The sequence below is a fragment of the Lactuca serriola genome, chromosome 5 (genome assembly GCF_051521515.1).
Source record: "Lactuca serriola cultivar US96UC23 chromosome 5, Lser_US96UC23_V15, whole genome shotgun sequence".
NCBI classification, from domain to species: domain Eukaryota; kingdom Viridiplantae; phylum Streptophyta; class Magnoliopsida; order Asterales; family Asteraceae; genus Lactuca; species Lactuca serriola.
In genome coordinates this window covers 328,849,121-328,868,427 of record NC_136412.1, presented here as the reverse complement: position 1 = coordinate 328,868,427, position 19,307 = coordinate 328,849,121, and positions in this window count along the sequence as shown.

Genomic DNA, 19,307 nt, shown 5'->3' with positions numbered 1-19,307 from the left:
TAGTGCATCCACTCTCCTGATATCTCCTTAAGTGCAAATCCTGAAATACTCAAACTTATACCCAAAGTCTGGAATTTCACTGTAACTATTCTAACTTCTATTGACTTCATATGGTTTGTTCAGAATGGAAATTTCGGGTTGTCACAAAATTGGTCCTCGTTGGTCTTTGTCTAATCCAAGACATCACAACTTACCAATTTCAAATATGCAAGAATAAGAAAACCTTTTTCCAAATTCTACATTTGATGAATGTTATAAACCTTCTTAAGACTTGTCACTCAATGTCACAATCTTAATTCTAAGACTTGTTTTGGAACGAAGTATGATTGACTTCTTGATTTAACCATTTCTTCAATTCTTGATTCCTCTTCTCAGACATACAATTGTACTAAGACTCACTTAGAGGATCAACTGAGATTTGGTTCTTAATCATTAAGACCTATCATAAAACATAATAAAAGGTACTCTCCCTTCTTCTTAGAATAGATAAACTTTTATCTTTCTGCCTACTTGATTCTTCTTATTCGTTCTGCTATTGATTTAAACTCTTTTAATCAATTCAGAATTACACTTAATCTTATAAGTATAATCATATTTACTAAAACTTTTAGTAAATCATGACGAATATCTTTGTTACTCTTGTGGTGGACTTGATCAACACACAACTTTGTGTACTCGATCTCTTACTCCTTCACTTGACACTTTGTCAACGAATTAGTCTAATTTCCAAATGTGAAAGTTTTTCATTCATCATACACGTTGCATGATTCCAAGTTTCTGTCCAACTGAAACTTGGACGATGAGAAACTCTCCCTATTTGGTAAATTCTTGACATTTCCACAAATAACATAATTAAGAATCAAATCCATTATTGCCAATAATAGAAATCTTCAAACATCAATTTTTCATGCATGCCATTGTAAGGATAAATAAACAAAATTTTATTTTATTGCGGAAAAATTTGTCCTTACAATGCAAGTCATCGAAAAACTATGTTAATACATATTTCTTAGCAATCTTTTCTAACTCTAAGTAGTAGCTCAAGAATCCAATCTTCAAGCAATACGATCGAAATCCATTTCTTCATGATTAGATTCCCCTCACTTCTTCCCTTAAGCTTCCTCTCCTTTTCTTTGATCCTATAAAACATCAATTGTAATCTTATCACATCATGTATTAAGAATCTAGAATAGGAACTTAAAAGAGTTAGTTAATGGATATTACCTAAAGCAGAGCCATACGTTTTGACTCTCCCATCTCTTAGATCTCTTAGGTAAATAAGGCAGCTTCGTCTCCAATGCCCCTTCTCTTGGAAATAAAAGCAAATCGAATCTTTTGGAACAGCACATGGAACTACTTCAGACTTTGCCTTTCTCTTATGATCAAACTTTTCGATCATGGCATGTCTTTCGTTGCCATTGCCTATATCCATAGAGGCCTGGAAGACAGATTCACCAATCAACTTTGCTTTTCCAGTGCGCCAAATCATTGCTGATTCAGCAGCAATAAGCATGTAGGTGAGATCTATAAGGGTCACGTCGTGGTTTATCATATAGTACTTTCTTACGAACTCACTATATGAGTTAGGAAGTGACTGAAGAACCCAGTCAACAACCAGCTCCTCACAGACAACGGATCCCAACATTCTTAACCTATCAATGTGTGACTTCATTTCTAGGACGTGTGCACACACCACCTTTCCTTCTTCATGTTTACTTGCCAAAAGGGCTTGAGTGAGCTTGAACTTTTCAAGCCTTCAAACTTGTGGGTTAGGGAGAATAATTGGAGGAGGTGGAGGAAGTGAAGCATGATCTCTTGTTCCTTGATCGAATCGTGGAATATCATCTTCATGTGGTAAGCTTGTTCCACGGGATTTGGGAATACCATAGTTATCATACTTTGACATCTACAAAACGGGAGAAAACAAATTCAAGTTAGTTGATTAGAATCCTCGATGTGACACCCAAATGAAACATCGAGGCTAGGATCCAACACAATACACTACAACCTAGAAAAGGGATGCCGTAATCTAGTTGCAGAATATTTGAAGGTAGGTAAATGACGATTTACCAATTTCCACCATGAAAAACGAAAAAGAAATTTAAGTTTTAAATCTATTGAAAATTCCTAGACCTTTTGAGATTCATTGAACATTTCAATGGCATGTTTAAATCTCGATATGCCCCTCTAGTTTGTGATTGGGATACCAAGGATCACAAAGCGGGTGTGAATAGCCATGCAAACTTACATGGTGCCCCCACATGTTACAGTCACCTATTCGATGTGCCGGTTAACCACACACGCTCCACCGAACTATGACAAACATTGAGTCACCCTTTGCTACCTTTTCTTAGAACCATTTAGTGTGCCGGTTAACCACACATGCTCCACTAACGTCTTCGAAAGGGTACAAAGTGTAATTTCATGGAATTGCATCAATTTACTTTTGCCTAAAGTAACTAAGATTGGGAATTTTGTAAAAGCATTTAGTTACTTTTGTACTTCATTATACTTATAATGGAAGGTTTCTGTCCTATCCTACCCATTCAGCTAACGACCCTCCACTAGTCAAGAGTGCGGTGGGTAAGAGTGGATACCCATTCAATCGCCATTTTATAGGCAATTTCCTTAAGCACCCCTTATAGATCAGCTTCGTGAATGAGGCCTACTAACGGTAAGACTGACTTTTACTCATACATATATATGATATTAGACTTTTAATGTTATATATAGTATAGGGTGTATTTTACATTTTTAAAATACTAGGTGGTCAAATTTAATAATTATACTTTTAATTTAATTAATTGTAAACCAAAACTTTATGGATTTATTAAATCTCTTTTAATTATACACTTTAATTAATTAATAAAACCATAAGGGTGTGATTTGAACTTTTCAAAACTATACTAGGGTTTTAGAATTTAACATTTCTAAATTAAACTTTTAATCAACTTTTAAATTCCAAAAACTTGAGGGCAAGTTTTGAAACATTTCAAAACATTAGGGTTTAACTTATTTAAATTTCAAAAACAAAACTTTTGAGTTCAAATTTAAACTATCAAACCTAAAAGGGGGAAAATTGAAACTTTTTCACAAGATAATTCAAATCTAAATTACAAATAATCAAACTTTATCTAATAAAACAAATGATTATCTAAATTTTTGACAATTATCTTCTATTTTGGTAAGGATAATCACCAAATATTGATAAAATTCGGATTTTATTTCAAAAACATGTTTATGGTAATTATCCAAAGCTAAAACAGGAAGAAAATCGCGAAAACGAGCTGTCAGACCCTTTGACTCGTCGAGTCTGGACCTGGACTCGTCGAGTACAACAGACTCGGCGAGTTCACTAAGTGACTCGGCGAGTTAAACACTCAGAAGAAAAAAATTTCGATTTTCAGTGATAATTTCGATCAAATAAGCATCAATACAATAGAAACCAATCAAGGCTCTGATACCACTGATGGGTTTTGGCCATAAGAACATCCTATGTGCTCATGCAAACCCTAATGCTTGGATCTAGGTTTCTCTATTGTACATGCAATTCATCCAAGACTTTAAACCCTAGTTCTAGCATACAATCAATCAAATTAACTTATGAATGGGGTTTAGATCTTACCTTGATTGTTATGTAGCAATAACTATCTCAAATCCTCCTTGTAATGACTTTAGAAAGCTTAGAGTCACAAATGTCACTCCTCTAATGGTTCACAAACACCAAGAGCAAGAGGATGAATAATAAGGAGGGGGGAGGCTGCCCAAAATGTGTGGAAACCCTAAGGAATAAGTTCGCCACGTTTCTGAGTCTTAAGGGTCCTTTAAATAGTGAGGCTATTAGGGTTATCTAACAAGGAAACCCTAATTTGGATGCTTAGGCCCTAAGCAACCCATGGACTCCCTCCTTAGAGGCCTAGGACGATTTCTAATGGTTTTCCCCATAGAATTCGTCCACCCCTCTAATATGGAGTCCATTAGCCCAATATTCAACTATCACACAATTAACAGTTGTAACGTCCCAAAAATTAATACTAAAATTTTGATTTTTAAATTAATAAAACCAGTATCCAAAACAACATCATAGAAACCATGGTGAATCAAAGTGTATTAATAACATCCAATTACATCAGAATAATATAAAAGACAGAACGATATGGTATGTGCACTGCAATCATCCCAACCTCTTCCCCTTCGAACCAGAAGTACCTAAAACATAAACTGAAAACCGTAAGCACAGAGCTTAGTGAGTCCCCCAAAATACCACGTACCATACATATCATACATAGAATGTGTAAGGGTCGAAATGTCTAGTGAGGTGTTGAAGTCCTATTTGGTCTGTATAGTGTCGAAGATTAGAACTTCACTATGTATGTATTTTGTATGGCATTGTAAGATGTCGAAGCTTAATGTCTAGTCCTTACATATTTTTTGTGAGTCTGTATAACCCTATAAATAGGGTTAGTATAGAAGTAGAGAGTAGTTTTTGAGCACTTCGTTCACTTTCTTTCTCTTATACTTGGATACTCCTTCAGACTAATCAACGAGCCAAACATACCTTATTTACGATTGTGTTCTTAATGCTTTCTGTTCTTGATTTTGTTCTTTAAACTCGATTCAAACACACTACATTTGGTATCAGAGCAGGAAACATTCAATCAATACTTGTTTTCTCGTCTTTTTCAATAGTTTTTTAATCGCTCTTTCAGATTCAAATATTTATGCACTATTGATTAAGAAAACTTGTTCTAAATCTCATCGTCACTTTTGTCCATACAAAAATAGCGAATTTCAACATGAACACTATGTCAAGCTTTTCTAATCTGCTTGGATCTTCCACGAAGATTTCAATGCTCATTCCAGAGTTTTATGATAAGTGGGCAGATCGTATGGAGGATTATCTCAACGGGATCGACGAAGATCTCTGGAGATGTGTTACTCATGGAAATTATCGTCTTGAAATGTTTACTCAAGTTGGAAATGCAGGTTCATCTACTGGTATGGCAGCACAAAAGGAAAACTATGAGGCTAATGATAAGAAGTGTCTTCGTGGGCTTCTCGGTGCTCTTCCACCTGTTGTTTACAATTTTGTTCGAGGATGTAAGACTGCAAAAGAGATTTGGGATACTCTAAAAGAAAAGTATCAAGGAAGTGAAAAGACAAATAAGGGCTCTATGAAGCAATGTTTACTGGAACTAGGTGAATTCAAGTAGAAAGAAAGTGAAACCATCGAACTCTACTATGATCACTTGAATGAGTTGATATTCAAGTGCAACCGCTATGGTGTTACATGCTCAACTCTTGGATAAAATCTTATATTTCTGATGGGACTGCGAAATGGGTGGAGGAACATAAACCTAATGATAAAACTCATCAAAGTTTCGATGGCTATTCCTTAGGAGATTTGTACAATGTTCTCAAATCTCATGAGAGTGAAATCAATGAAATTACAGAAGAAGGAAATATGAGTCTAGGAGGTCCTTTGACCTTAATGTCAAAAGTGTCAGCAAAGGACTCTGAGATTGAAACTACTAAACAAGATGGTTCTGAAGATTAAGGGTTTTTGGTGAATTCAGAGGATGAGGTTGTGGCATATTATTCAAACAATAAAGTGAAAAAGTTCTTTAAGAAGCCTTTCAAACCAAGATACAAAAGCAACAATGAATTCAAGGGTAAAACTTCATCTGGAAAAGGAACAAGAGTGGAGTCGAAGGAAGTGAATAAAGAAAGTAAGAGTGCTCTTAAGAAGAGTGAGAAAAAGATGAAGGGAGATTCATGATTCAATTGTAACTATTGTAATGGTGCAAATCATTTTGCAAAATACTACATGCTGAGAAAGAAGGAAGAGAAGAAGGAGACAGTAAAAGACGAAGCATACTGTATTGAGAGGTTAAAAGAGGTAAGAGCGAAGACCAAAGGTTTGTCGTTGGTCGCAAAGGGTGGAAATGAAGGGGATGGAACCTACCAGATATGATCATCTGGTTTAGATGATGAAGAGATGAGAAACCCTACTCATGGTGTGATGTTTTGACAATTTGAAGAGGACAGTTCAAAAGAGGAAAAAGTCATTGGGAGGTGTTTCATGTCAATAGGAGCTGATAAGTCACCTATGACTTCGAAGGTATGTTCTCTTCTTGAATCTTTTAATATTCCTTCAAGTTCTTATCTTACAGTTTTATATGATTTTGATGATAATATATCCTATGTTAATGATATGATAATCTATGTTAGTAGTGAATCTGAGCGTTCGAAAACATTGTTGTTAGATGCTCAAAATCGTTTGGAGTCTAAGAATAATAGAATTGATAGTCTAGAGCTGCAATTGCGAAATATCACTCGAGATAGGTATTCAGTTAGAGTTGATAATATTTTCTTAGTGAAACAACGAAACATATATGTAACACCATGTTCCGAATTGTTTCCTATTTCAGGGTGGTGACCATATATCAGGATTCAAGCCTAGGACCGTTGAGGAAATGAGATTTGGACCTTTTTGGATGTGGGTGATATTAACTTAGATGATCTGGGGCGTGTTTTCGAGCCAAGGGGTATTTTGGTAAAGTGTCAGCTCGGACTTTGATGGCAATTGAATTTTTATTCAGGAAATTTTATTGCGATTATGAGATGATAAAACCGTAGAGCTTCTCGTTACCTTTTCATGGATATATGGATCATTGGAATCAGATGTATAATGAAGAAGTTATGGCCTTCGGAAGAATTTAGGGTTTTGGGGAAAAACCCTAGTATGTGGGGTGTACATGGGGAGTACGCAAGGTGTACTCGTGCAAGGACACTTATGTGGGGTGTACCTTGGCGTACACCGAGTATAGTTAGTAGTTTGATCACGATGCTTCGGTCTCATATGCTTGGCGTACAAGGAGTACGTTGGGCGTACGAGGAGTTCAAGAAACCCTAAATTTGGTGTGTTGTACCCTATATAAACACCTTAAGTCTTTAGGGCTGGCCTCTTTACTAGCCCCCAAACCTCCTAAAACCCTATATCGTCCCTTAAGCTTTCTTCATGGTGTTCTTGAGACCTTAAGTGGATTTTAGTTGGTGTTTTACTCACTGGGAAGGAAGCTTTGAAGATTGAAGTTGCCTTGCTTGGAAGGAAGGTCTTAGATCCAAAATCATATCACCTATTGAATCTCCTTGAGGTATCAAGTTCATACCTTGGCTTGTAGGTGTTTAGATCTCCTCATAGTTTGTTTTGTTATGCTTTTGGTCCCATTTTGGGTTGATTGAGGAGTTAAGACGTTTTAAGGGCTTATTCTTTTATATATGAGCTTGTTTGGACTCCTTGAGCATAAAGGTGCAAGATTTATGGGATTTTTGGTCACATTCATGAATTAAGTCACTTGTTAAGTCCTCTTTAAGCTTAAGAGCTTCATTTAGCCATGTATGAACGTAAAGTTAGTAACTTTACATGGTTAATCAGTCTAAAGAAGTCAGATCTAGGTTATGGTGTAAAGTCTTAATGTATTAAGAGCCTAAAATGGAAGTTGGTTGTATGTAAGGGTACAATGGGTGTACAAACAAGTACGCTTAGCATACAAGCCCTAAGGCAAGTACGAGCTGAGTACCCCCGAGTACTCAACAAGTTGGGCCTCAGATTGGTGGATCTTTGGTTTGGTCCATTTTTGGACTTAGGTGCTTTGGGCCTTGTTGGGCCATCAAAATTCAAGTGTTTTTGATTCTAGGAATGTTTTGGACCTTGGTTTAAGGCCCACAAAAGGGTTTGGGACCAATTTGGAAAATTGGGCCATATTTGGGCCTTGGGTAATTAATGGGAATTTGAGCTTTTGGATTTTTGGATTGGGCCTTGGCTTTGGGAAAAGTTATGAAGAGGGTAAAAAGGTCTCTTACCCTAGTTTGGACACTTAGTGTGGATCGGATTATTAATGGATGATTATCTTGTGATTGATAGCGCAAGGATTCTTGCGGGCTAGCAGTCGGAGATTCTTTTTGTGAGATCACTACTAGAAAAACAACCTTTTACGACGCGCAAACAATGACACGCAGTGATTTACGATGTGTAAAAGCGTGCGCCCTAAAAATAATGTCATCTCTTCTAAAATTTGAAGGATAGTGGACACGCATTTGTGCATGCCCTGAAATAAGTGTTAGAAAAGAAAAAAAATACAAACACAGAGGGCGCTTATCTTAAATGTGTGACCTCTTCAAATGTCGCTTTATATTTTTGCTTAAACGCGCGTTTTTAAAGGGGGAAAACGAAATCGTGAAATTCTAAAATTTTGAAGAACCCCGCTTCTACCCTCTCTCATCAATATAACCCTTCATTCACTCCTTCCTTCTCTCTGTAAACCCTAATCGCCACCGCCACTGCCACCACCATTGAACCTTAAAATCTGAATCCAGACTTCACTTTAATTCACTCAATCCGGCTTAAATTTTAGCAAACCCACCAGAACCCTAAGTCATGCCTTTTTTGCTTTCATATCCTTCCTTCCCTAGTCGTATGTTATTCTGAATCCTTATTTCTTTTCTCCATCACGAACCCGCCTCTATCGCATCGCTCTGCTCACCGTCGTCGTCTTAGGCTCTTACACCTCCATCGTGGTCTCTGTGCTCATCGTATCATCATACATGCCATCTATTCTCGTCGTTCTTCTCCTTAACCCTACGCAGGTAAATATCATCAGGTACTCCCTCTTATCGTCGTTCTGCTCCTTGACCCTACGCAGAGCGTGGCTATTACCTTCTTGTCCAACGACCCATCAACCCAAATCCTGACATGGCTATCCTATGGCGATTCACCGCCCAATGCCGACGACTATGGCGACGGTTGGAATTCAAGCTTTTGACCTAATACACTTCATCTGAGAACGACAAGGAAGATTCGATGAATTCAATCAGACGGTTAATTGCTCACTTCTCGAGGTGTGTTACGATCTCTATCTTTTATTAGTTTTGTTTGTAAATTTTGGTATGATGCTCGTTTCTTCAATCTCTTAGTGACATGGCTTTTAACATGTCATCATCATAACTGGATCTGGATCAGTAAACAATAGAGTACATGAAATTGAAATTGAAATTGGTATTATCTAGCTGAATGGATATCGATTTGACTCCAAATTGGAGTCAATCAAAGGATTATTTGGTAATGTGCTCATTCTTTTATTTTCAACAGAGACGAGTTTTGTTGAAGAGACTGATGCCTACTGCTTTTTAGATTCACTTCCATTTTTCTTTCAGTTTACAACATCTTTTATATGTGAGGTGATATTGCCACAACTCTTTTTTTTAATCCACGGATTTTAAACCATATTGGCTATTTCGCCCCTCATTTATATGGCCTTCTCCGTCTCTCACTCTTCCACCTAAATATATATCTTCCTTTTTTGTACAAACCATCTAAAATGGGGAATTGGAACGGTATATCCTATTACTAGAAATGCATTAGGAAAAGAGCATATTTAGGTGAAAATGATGGTCACAGGTGATAGGATTCTGTTGGATATTGTGGTTCAAGGGGATCTCTAGCACTGTGAGATGAGGAATGAGTTCATTTGGTGTAATGGTTTATCAAAAATGAAGCGTATGCATCCTTTGAATAAATTAATTGCATTCTAAAGATAGATGATGAAGGGCACAACTGTCAGTTTACTTTAAAAATCCATGGATGTATAAAAAGATGTGGAATTATTAGCTCCCCTTATATATATATATATATATATATATATATATATTAGAATTTCTTTTTATCATAGCATTGTAAATAATAAATATACAATCTTTTTATGTACAGACATTCCAGGTCTTGTCTGAGTACCTCCAACTTCTGGATAGCTTATCAGTGCTATCAGCTATACAAGAGATGAGTCGTGGTGTGGAGGTAAGATTACTAAGATACCCTTCATATACATTCATCATTATCCTATATTACTTTGCCAGCTGGACATATATGTGTACATCATCTATACTGATACAGTCATCACAAACGTACATTACAGATATGGCTTGGAAGAACTCTACAGAAGTTGGATTCACTTTTATTGGGTAGGATGTTGAACACAACAGGGGAGGATGTTGAACACAACCCTATGGCAGTTGAAGTTGATAAATCTGATATTTCTGGTCTTACATGGATGAAAGTTCCATGGACTAATCAGCTTGCTGTTAGAATCAAAGATGGTTTGAAGTACAAGTTCACTGGTTGTCGTGATCAGGTAGCTTTTCATGGTGATTCATGCATGTATCTTTATTACATATCAAACATCTTTTTCCTTATCATAGTGTTATATTTTATTATATTACAGGATGCTATTAGCCTGACCAACTTTATCCAGAACTCCTGTGGGTTAACAACAAAAGAGAAACAACTTTCTATTAGTGGGAAAAAATGGGGAGAAGTTGATTTAAATGGTTGAGACCTTTATCCTTATCTTGTTTTGTAAAATCTCCAAATTAGTATATTGTGGAGCAACACACATTTAGTAATATTGAGATGTAAATGAAACTAGTTAACATGTTATTCATACTAGTATCTTCCTTTCTGAAACTTTTCAGGCAATATGCTGTCTTTTCTTGTTGGTTCAAAGTAAGCATTTGAAGTCTCCTTAGCTGATGTCTCCCAAACACAGCTACAAGGAAAGAATGATGTCATATTGGAATTCCATGTGGATGACACAACTGGTGCAAATGAGGTTCCTCTTTGTTAATTACTTTCAAATTTCTTCCTCATGGTATATGACAGTTTTGATTTTTAACTATCTTTTTTTTTCTTTTTAATTTGATGCAGAAAGATTCTTTGATGGAGATAAGTTTTCAATTCAAGCCTTCTTATGTTTTTTCCTCTCATCTATCTTTTAATGTTGTTCAGATTGTAACTAATCTTTGCAAATTGATACATACCATGTTATGAAAACTGAAATGTTTATAACCAATTCATATTGAAACTGGTAATTTATTTTCCAATCTAATCTTCTCATTCCTTTACTCTATCTCCCTACAACTTTCTAACATGCTTTATGAACAATCCAGAATCCAGGTCAGCTTAAAGTTCATCCAGGTGGTATATTATGGAAGAAACAAGGAGGTGGTAAGGCTGTTAAATTTGATAAATCTGATATTTCTGGTCTTACATGGATGAAAGTTCCACGGACTAATCAGCTTGCTGTTAGAATCAAAGATGGTTTGAAGTACAAGTTCACTGGTTTTCGTGATCAGGTAGCTTTTCATGTTGATTCATGCATGTATCTTTATTACATATCAGACATTTTTGTCCTTATCAAGTTATCATAGTGTTCTATTTTATTATGTTACAGGATATTATTAGCCTGACCAACTTTTTCCAGAACTCCTGTGGGTTAACAACAGAAGAGAAACAACCCATGACTTTTTCTGATGATATCACAACAATCTAAGAACACTTGATCTTTTACAGGGTATTGTTCTTGATTCTTATACTCAATAAAAAAGAATTTCATATGATAAAAGATTACATTGATCTGTCAATGAATCAACTTATTGGAACTATTCCCTTCTCATATGAGTTTTCTTGCCCTAGGCTATTATGAAGAAACTAGTGGAACTTAGTGGACAGGGAATGACAAGATGAGCCACATCTGGATAGGTGTCGGTGCCAGCTTGGAGCTTCTAGAAGGAAAAACACTTCTAGGTATGCTGACCTTGAATGACGCTTGAGCCCCTATCTTTAATCTTGTTTTGTCTTTTGAACCAGGGTTAGAAAGTTATAATAGAAACTAACTTGCCGTTTTTGATAGTTTTGAAATTTAGACTAGAAGTTAATAAAGGTCATGTGAATAACCTTCAACCAAAACAAATGAAATTTCTTCTGTTTATTTTTTAGTTAATTTGGTAGCTTACTAATTTGGGAAATACTCAAATAACATGATGCCAACGTATGATATATATTTTTATAGGAAAATGAACCATTTATGCTATTATTGAGGGTCCTATTTTGTCATTTGTAGATAAAATGTCATTATTTATTTAAATATTATGTTTCTACATGTTTATAGGTAATTCAAAGAAAATTAGTAACTGTGCTTACACTATCCACCTTGATCAATGGCAACATTGGGCCTTGATCAATGTCTTACACATGGACTATCCTAATCCAATGCTTCCTGTTGCATCTTCAACAATAGATGTTACTGGTATGGTAAAGTCATTATTCTTTATAACAACTTGAAGGATTGTTTTGTAAAATTACTCAACTTTTTGTTGTATTATATATTTATACTTTTATTATGCTTACTAGTTTGGCAACATTGTTGATCCTAGACATAACTTATTTTGTAGTTATGTTTTTTTGCAGGCAATATAAATACTATGACTAACTTCATAGATTTAGAGTCCTTGAGTGGTGTTATTAAGGAAGAGTGGAGACAAGTCAGACACACATTTAAAAAAATCAGCACATATCTTGTTTACAGTGAGGCACACATTAGGTTATTAGAACTATTAGTTTGTAAAATTTTTTTACGTCTATTGATTTATTTTATCTTTCCATGCAACAACTATTTGTATGACATTAACTTTTGTGCAATGTATGGTATTTTTTGTATATGGTATTTTATTTTCTATTATGAGACATGAAATGCAAATTTAATTTGAAAATCAATAAATCTATAAATAATTTTTTTTTAAAAAAATTTAAAATTACGATACGCAAAAATGTGTGTCGTCTTCATTTATGACATGGCCTTTCTTGACAGGGGCTTCCTTGATACGCATTGCGTGTCATAAACACGCGCGTCGTAAGGTTACGACACGCAAATGCGTGTCATCTTTCTTTATGACAGGGCCTTCCTTGATACGCATTGCGTGTCATAACCGCGCGTCGCAAATGCGCATCATAAATGCGCGTCGTCTCTCTTTATGACAGGGCCTTCCTTGACACGCATTTGTGCGTTGTCTGAGCGTTTTACGACGCGCAATGAGCGTCGTAAAAGGCTGTTTTTTTAGTAGTGGATTCAGTAGTGCGAGGTGAGTTTTCCTCATTGTTCTTGCGGGTCGAAGGCACCAATGCTGCCCCATTGTATTGATATCCAGTTATGCATGTTATTGTACTTTAGTGATTTGTAAAATTGCTATCCTGGTACATAGGATGATGCTATGCTTTAGTGATCTGTTAGATCGATATCTTGGTATATAGGATGATGTTACGCTTTAGTTATCTATTAGATCGGTATCCTGGTATATAGGATGATGATATGCTTTAGTGATCTTTTAGATCGGTATCCTGTTATATAGGATGATGTTATGCTTAGTGATCTGTAGATTCTTTTGACTGCTATAAACTATTATATGATTATCTGCTATATATGTACATGTTTGGTCAGTGGCTAAGGCTTCACTGCTTTGTGCGTAAGCCAACAGGATGGGGCATACCAACCTGATGGTTGAATGGGCCCAAGGGTATTCCATCCCTAGGATGATTGGACCCATAGTATGTTGTCATTCTAACCCGATGGTTGAGGGTCCGAGGGTATTCCACCCCGATGATTGATTGGACCCATAGTATGTTGGCATTCCAACCCGATGGTTGAGGGCCTGGGGTATTCCAACTCGATGGTTGATTGGACCCATAGCATGTCAGCATTCCAACCCGATGGCTGAGGGGCCTCGGTTATTCCAACCCGATGGTTGAAGGGCCTGGGTTATTCCAGCCCGATGGTTGATTGGACCCATAGTATGTTGTTATTGTATATATGTTGTTTGTTTGTGTGTTGGCACTTTGGGGGAACTCACTAAGCTTTGGGCTTACAGTTTTGGGTTATGTTTTAGGTACCTCAGATGATCGCGGGAAGGCGAAGGCGTGGTCGTACACCTGCCCATGTTTTAATTTATAATTTTGGCAAAACTCTGATATTAAACAAGTTTTGAAAACTAAATTGTAAACAATGATGATTTGTGGATTGGTTTTAAAAGTTTAAATTTTTCATGAATTTTGTGGATATTACAATATATCGTATTAGCGTTAATAGATTGTATGCAAAATTAACTGAACTCTATCACTATTCAGACATTTACAAATAACAACATAGGAAAGTATTACATTTCTTAGAATATTAAAGAGAGAAAATTGATACTACTTCCTATGATTGCGAAAAGAAAATATATCAATTTGATAAAGTGCCTAATGATATGCTTACGGAATTGTTAAAATTGATGAATACTTGAATGTTGATGATTTAGTGTATATTGTTAATGAAACTCTCTCTAAAACCGAACAAATTAAAATTTTGAACATGATTGAGAATTCGACATTAGACTCTCAACAAAATTTTGCTGATATCGAAGACGATTCTAACAACATCAGTGAAATTGAGGAAAAGGAAACTATTGATTGCTCTCAATTATCTGTCATTAATGTCACTTCGATGGCCAAGGGCAAAGGAATTTGTCATGATTCAATGGCAAAGGTTAACAGTGATCAACCCTCTACATCGAAAGTTTATGACTATGATCAAGTTGTTGTAGAAGAGTCTGATAGTGATATTGATGAGGATGACGTTTCAATTGAAACAACTATTCCCATAGTTGTTGTCGAACATGTTTATGAAGAAACAGAGTAGTTCGAAAAGGTGATGAAAGACAAAGGTCCTCATTATCTTCATTCAAACTTAGTCTTCTATTCGTCTTTTAAATGCATAGATGTAGCTTTGTTCCCAAATCAACTATTTGTCACTACTGGAAATGGTGACAAGGTGAATCCTGAAATAAACAAAATTATTGAAGAGGATAACAAAGATGTGACAAAAGAAGGTTTCTTCTCGAACCAAAGCACGGTTGAAAATAGTTTAAACAAGAAATCAACAACCTTTCAAAGTCAAAAACCAAACCATGTTTGGGAAGTAAAATCTGAAAAATAAAAAAAACCTATTTTGAAAAATCAAAAGACAAAGTCACAAATCTTCATTGAAAGTGTTGAAAAAATTGCAAAAGAAGAAGGTGTTTCGATGTCAAAAGCTTGGAACAAAGTCTATTGGAAAAATGTCAAGACTTTTCAAAAACAAAAAGTTTTTAAGCAAAAGTCAACTGAACAAGTTAAGACTTTTTCTCAAAATAAGACATTTGTTCAAAACAAGTCAACCCAAAATCAAAATGATTTTCCAAAAGGTCAATCTAATGTTCACAAACAAGTTCAAAATCCAATTGTTCAAAAACAAAGAAATTGAACTTTTGCTCAAAACCAACATCCAAGGAATTTTGGTCCAAATCGTCAAAATGAAAGGTTTTCTCAACAAAAAAATTCAAAGAAATGTTGTTCAAAGTAATGAACAAAGAAATTTCAATCAAGATCAATGCCAAATAAGTTTTCAACAACGACAAAAGGTTCTTAATCGGTTTCAAAATTCTCCAAAACCATCTTTTCCAAAATGAAAATTTGAAACATTGGAAGTAAAAGAGAAGAAACATGAACCGTTTAAGACCACAAAACGTCACTTTCCAAATCCTAAGTCAAAGCAGAAAGTGAAATCTTGGTTTGTGAAAGGGAGAAATGATGTGAGAAATATCAATCATTGGGTTAAAGGCAAAGGGAAGCAATACCAATAAGGAAAGTACTATGAAGAGAAAATTCATTATGCTTACGGAAGCTACTTAAACAATTTGCTAAATGGTAGTTCATCATCACTGGAGTCAAATCCATCAGTGAAAAGGTGGAAAGAAATTCCCAAGACAAAGGTCGAAGGACAACGAACTGTAGATGGAAAATCGAAAGTCAACGTCGAACCTAAACCATTGAATGATTACATTTTGATGCCCCAATCTGTCGAAGTTGACTTAATAGATAATTTAAAGTCAGAGGTTCGAAATTAGGTGCTAGACTCTTCATTTCACAATACATTTCAAACTAATATCCAAGGACCCAAAAATCCTTGGGGACCTAAATTCTTTTGAATGATCACGGGTACTTTGTGATGAGCAATACGATGAGCATTGGTATATCGATAATTGTTGCTCTCTTCACATGACTGGTCGAAAGGAGAATCTGTAAGACTATTGAAGTTTGGATAATGTTGGAGTAGTGGAGTTTGAAAACAATCAAAAATGCAAAGTGAAAGGTTATGGCAAGGTAACAAACGGGAAGTTTACTGTGAACAAAGTGACATATGTCAAAGGTTTACAACACAACTTGATAAGTGTTTCGCAACTTGTTGTGGGCACTAGAAATCAAGTAGTCTTCGATGAAGAAGGAAGTGTCATTTATAACAAAGAAAATAAGAAAGTTTTGCTTGAGTCAAAAAGTAAAGGTGACATGTTCACACTCGACATCAACCCCATTGTTGGTGTTCCCACTGTCTGCTTACTTTTGAAAGCTTCATAAGATCTCAGCTGGTTGTGGCATCGTTGTCTCTCTCATCTAAATTTCAAGAATCTTAACAAGATGGTTATACATGATCTTGTTCGTGGCTTACTTGTATTAAAATTTGATGACGATTCATTATGTGCAGCTTGTGAACAGGGAAAACAACATCTTCAAGGTAATCCCATCATCATCGACTCAAGATCATTGAACTTCTGAAACTTCTTCACATTGACTTTTGTGGACCTTCAACTGTTGAGACTCTCAATAAGAAGAAGTACATATTGGTCATTGTTGATGAATTTTGAAGGTTTACTTGGGTTTTCTTTCTTCGTCAGAAGTCTGAAACTACTCAAGTGATGATAGATTTTATCAAGAACATCGAATTAAGTCTAAGGAAGAAAGTTAGAAGAATCAAAAGTAATAATGGTTCAGAATTCAAGAATCAAACACTTGATTCATTCTTGGCTGGATTAGGGATTTCACATCATTTTTCATCTCCTTACACACCACAACAAAATGGTCTTGTCAAATGGAGGAATATATCTCTTATACGAAGCTGCAAGAACGATGCTGACATATGCGAATTTGCCTCGATATCTTTGGGCATAAGCAATTTCGACAACATGTTTCACTCAAAATCGTTCATTCATTCATCGTCTTTTTAACATCACCCCTTATGAAATCATCAACAATTGAAATCCTAATGTTAAATTTTTTCATGTTTTTGGATGCAGGTGCTTTATCATGAATCTCAAAGATAATCTTTCTAAATTTTAGTCAAAAGCTGATGAAGGAATTTTCTTTGGATACTCGCTCGACTCTGTTCCATATCGGGTGTTGAATAAGCAAACAAGAAATATTGTGGAAACGTTCAATCTTACTTTCGATGACTATCACGTCAAACATGTCGAACAGACTTTCGCGCAAAAGCCAATTCTTTATGAAACAAATGATGAGCCAAATATTGTGAATTCTTTTGATATTGACAATGATTTGATTTTTGGTATTCCAGACAGAGCTATAGATGTTGAAGTTCATTCTAATGATAATTGTATTCCTAAAGGATCGAAGCATTCTGATGATTCGATGGTTACTAGGGAAGAAGATGATTCTCAATCTACCTTAACTTCACAAGTACATGTCTAACGTCTACCTATTTCACATGGTGATCAAGTGGAAAGGGAGCACTTGAGTTCATTGTAACATGATCATATTCATGATTCAACTATTGAGGGGGAGCATGATCGAAATACACATCAGTTTGAGGGGGAGCATGGACATAACAATGAGGATGTCGAGGGGGAGCATCTCAATTCAAATCCATTAGTTGAGGGGTAGCTAAATAGGTCAATACCTAATGTTAAAACTGATCAAACTTACAATTTTCATGATGTTAGTGATAATGTGTCGAATACAGGTGAAGGTTCTTAAACGAATGAGATATTCGAAGATGCACCTTAGGATTAAAGTCATCCAAAGGAATAAGTTCTTGGTGATCCTCATGTTGGAGTTATGACGCGTGCACGAATTCGAGCTAAGAATAAGATATTGAATGTTCACCAGGAATATTGTATGTTCAATGTGTTTATTTTGAAACTTGAACCCAAAATAGTAAAAGTTGCATTAGAACACTCAGAGTGGGTTGTTGCAATGCAATCTGAACTGGTAGAATTAGAAGGTAACAAAGTTGGGAGGTTAGTTCCTAAACCATGAAGCGTTTTGTTAATTGGGTTAAAATGGATCTTTAAAAATACATATTATAATTTACGAAATAATTTTCTAACAAATCCAGTCTGAAATTTCTAACACGGATAACAACTAAAAAATTTATCTCATTTTTAGTATTTTTGATAGTGTGTTTTATGTGATTTTAAAATGCACATTACAATTTCAAAATTTTTGAGAACTTTATAATAGTTTTTATAATCTACAAATAATTAATGGTTGTTAAAGTAGTCGACCATGAGGGTGTAACGTCGCAAGAATTAGAAATGGATTTTTCATTTGGAAACATATTTACCAATTAAAGCCTTTTACTTAAAAACAATAAGTGACATTCATTTGTTTGAAACCATAATGTTATTAGAGTTTAATTACAGAACAACATAAGTCATTATCTTTAATGCATGTGTACAGTCCCCCTGAGCTCTTCTCACGAACTACCTACAAAACATTTTATCCACAACTATAAGCATAAAGCTTAGTGAGTTCCCTAATATACCACTTATTAAATCATATATACAATGCATCAACATAAATTCCTCGACTCTAAAGCCGACCTACCTGCTCTCCCTGTTACAAGAATATATCAGACATAACGGACCTAACCTAACTACATAACAGGCCAAGCCCAAAGTGTATATTAAGACCAACCCTAAATCATATAACGGGACCCGCCCAACATACATAAAGGGCCCCACCCACATACATAACGGGCTCCGCCCAAAGAGTATAATGGGCCCAACCCAACATACATAACAAGTCAATGTCATGGGCAGATCCTGGTCTTTCATGCAATACATGAAGTTATATATGGTCAGAGATTAGATAAACATTCGAACTTGTGGTCCACCCGAAAGCTATAAATCAAACAAGAACCAGGCAGTATGGCTTTAGACCAAGAGTTCTAAGGCTATCTAACTTAACCACCTATAACCATTAAAAACGTTACCCTAATTAACCATGACACCTAACAATATCATATAGTCCACATGCAAGACCCTACCAATCTAGCATACCATGACACTAAATGTCCTACACTGCTCAAACCAACAATATCATACAATCAACATGCAAGTCCCTACCAGTCTAGCCTACCATGACACCAATTGTTCTAAAATACACATGCATAACAATGAGCTATGCCTAACAGTATCTCTATCTTATCATGCAAAGGATATGCAATGTCATACGTGGCGTAGTGAGAAAATCACCTGAATTGCAGAACCGACGAAGCTCAACAACACTCCTATTCCTTGTATTGATCAATCTTACGAGCCGAGTA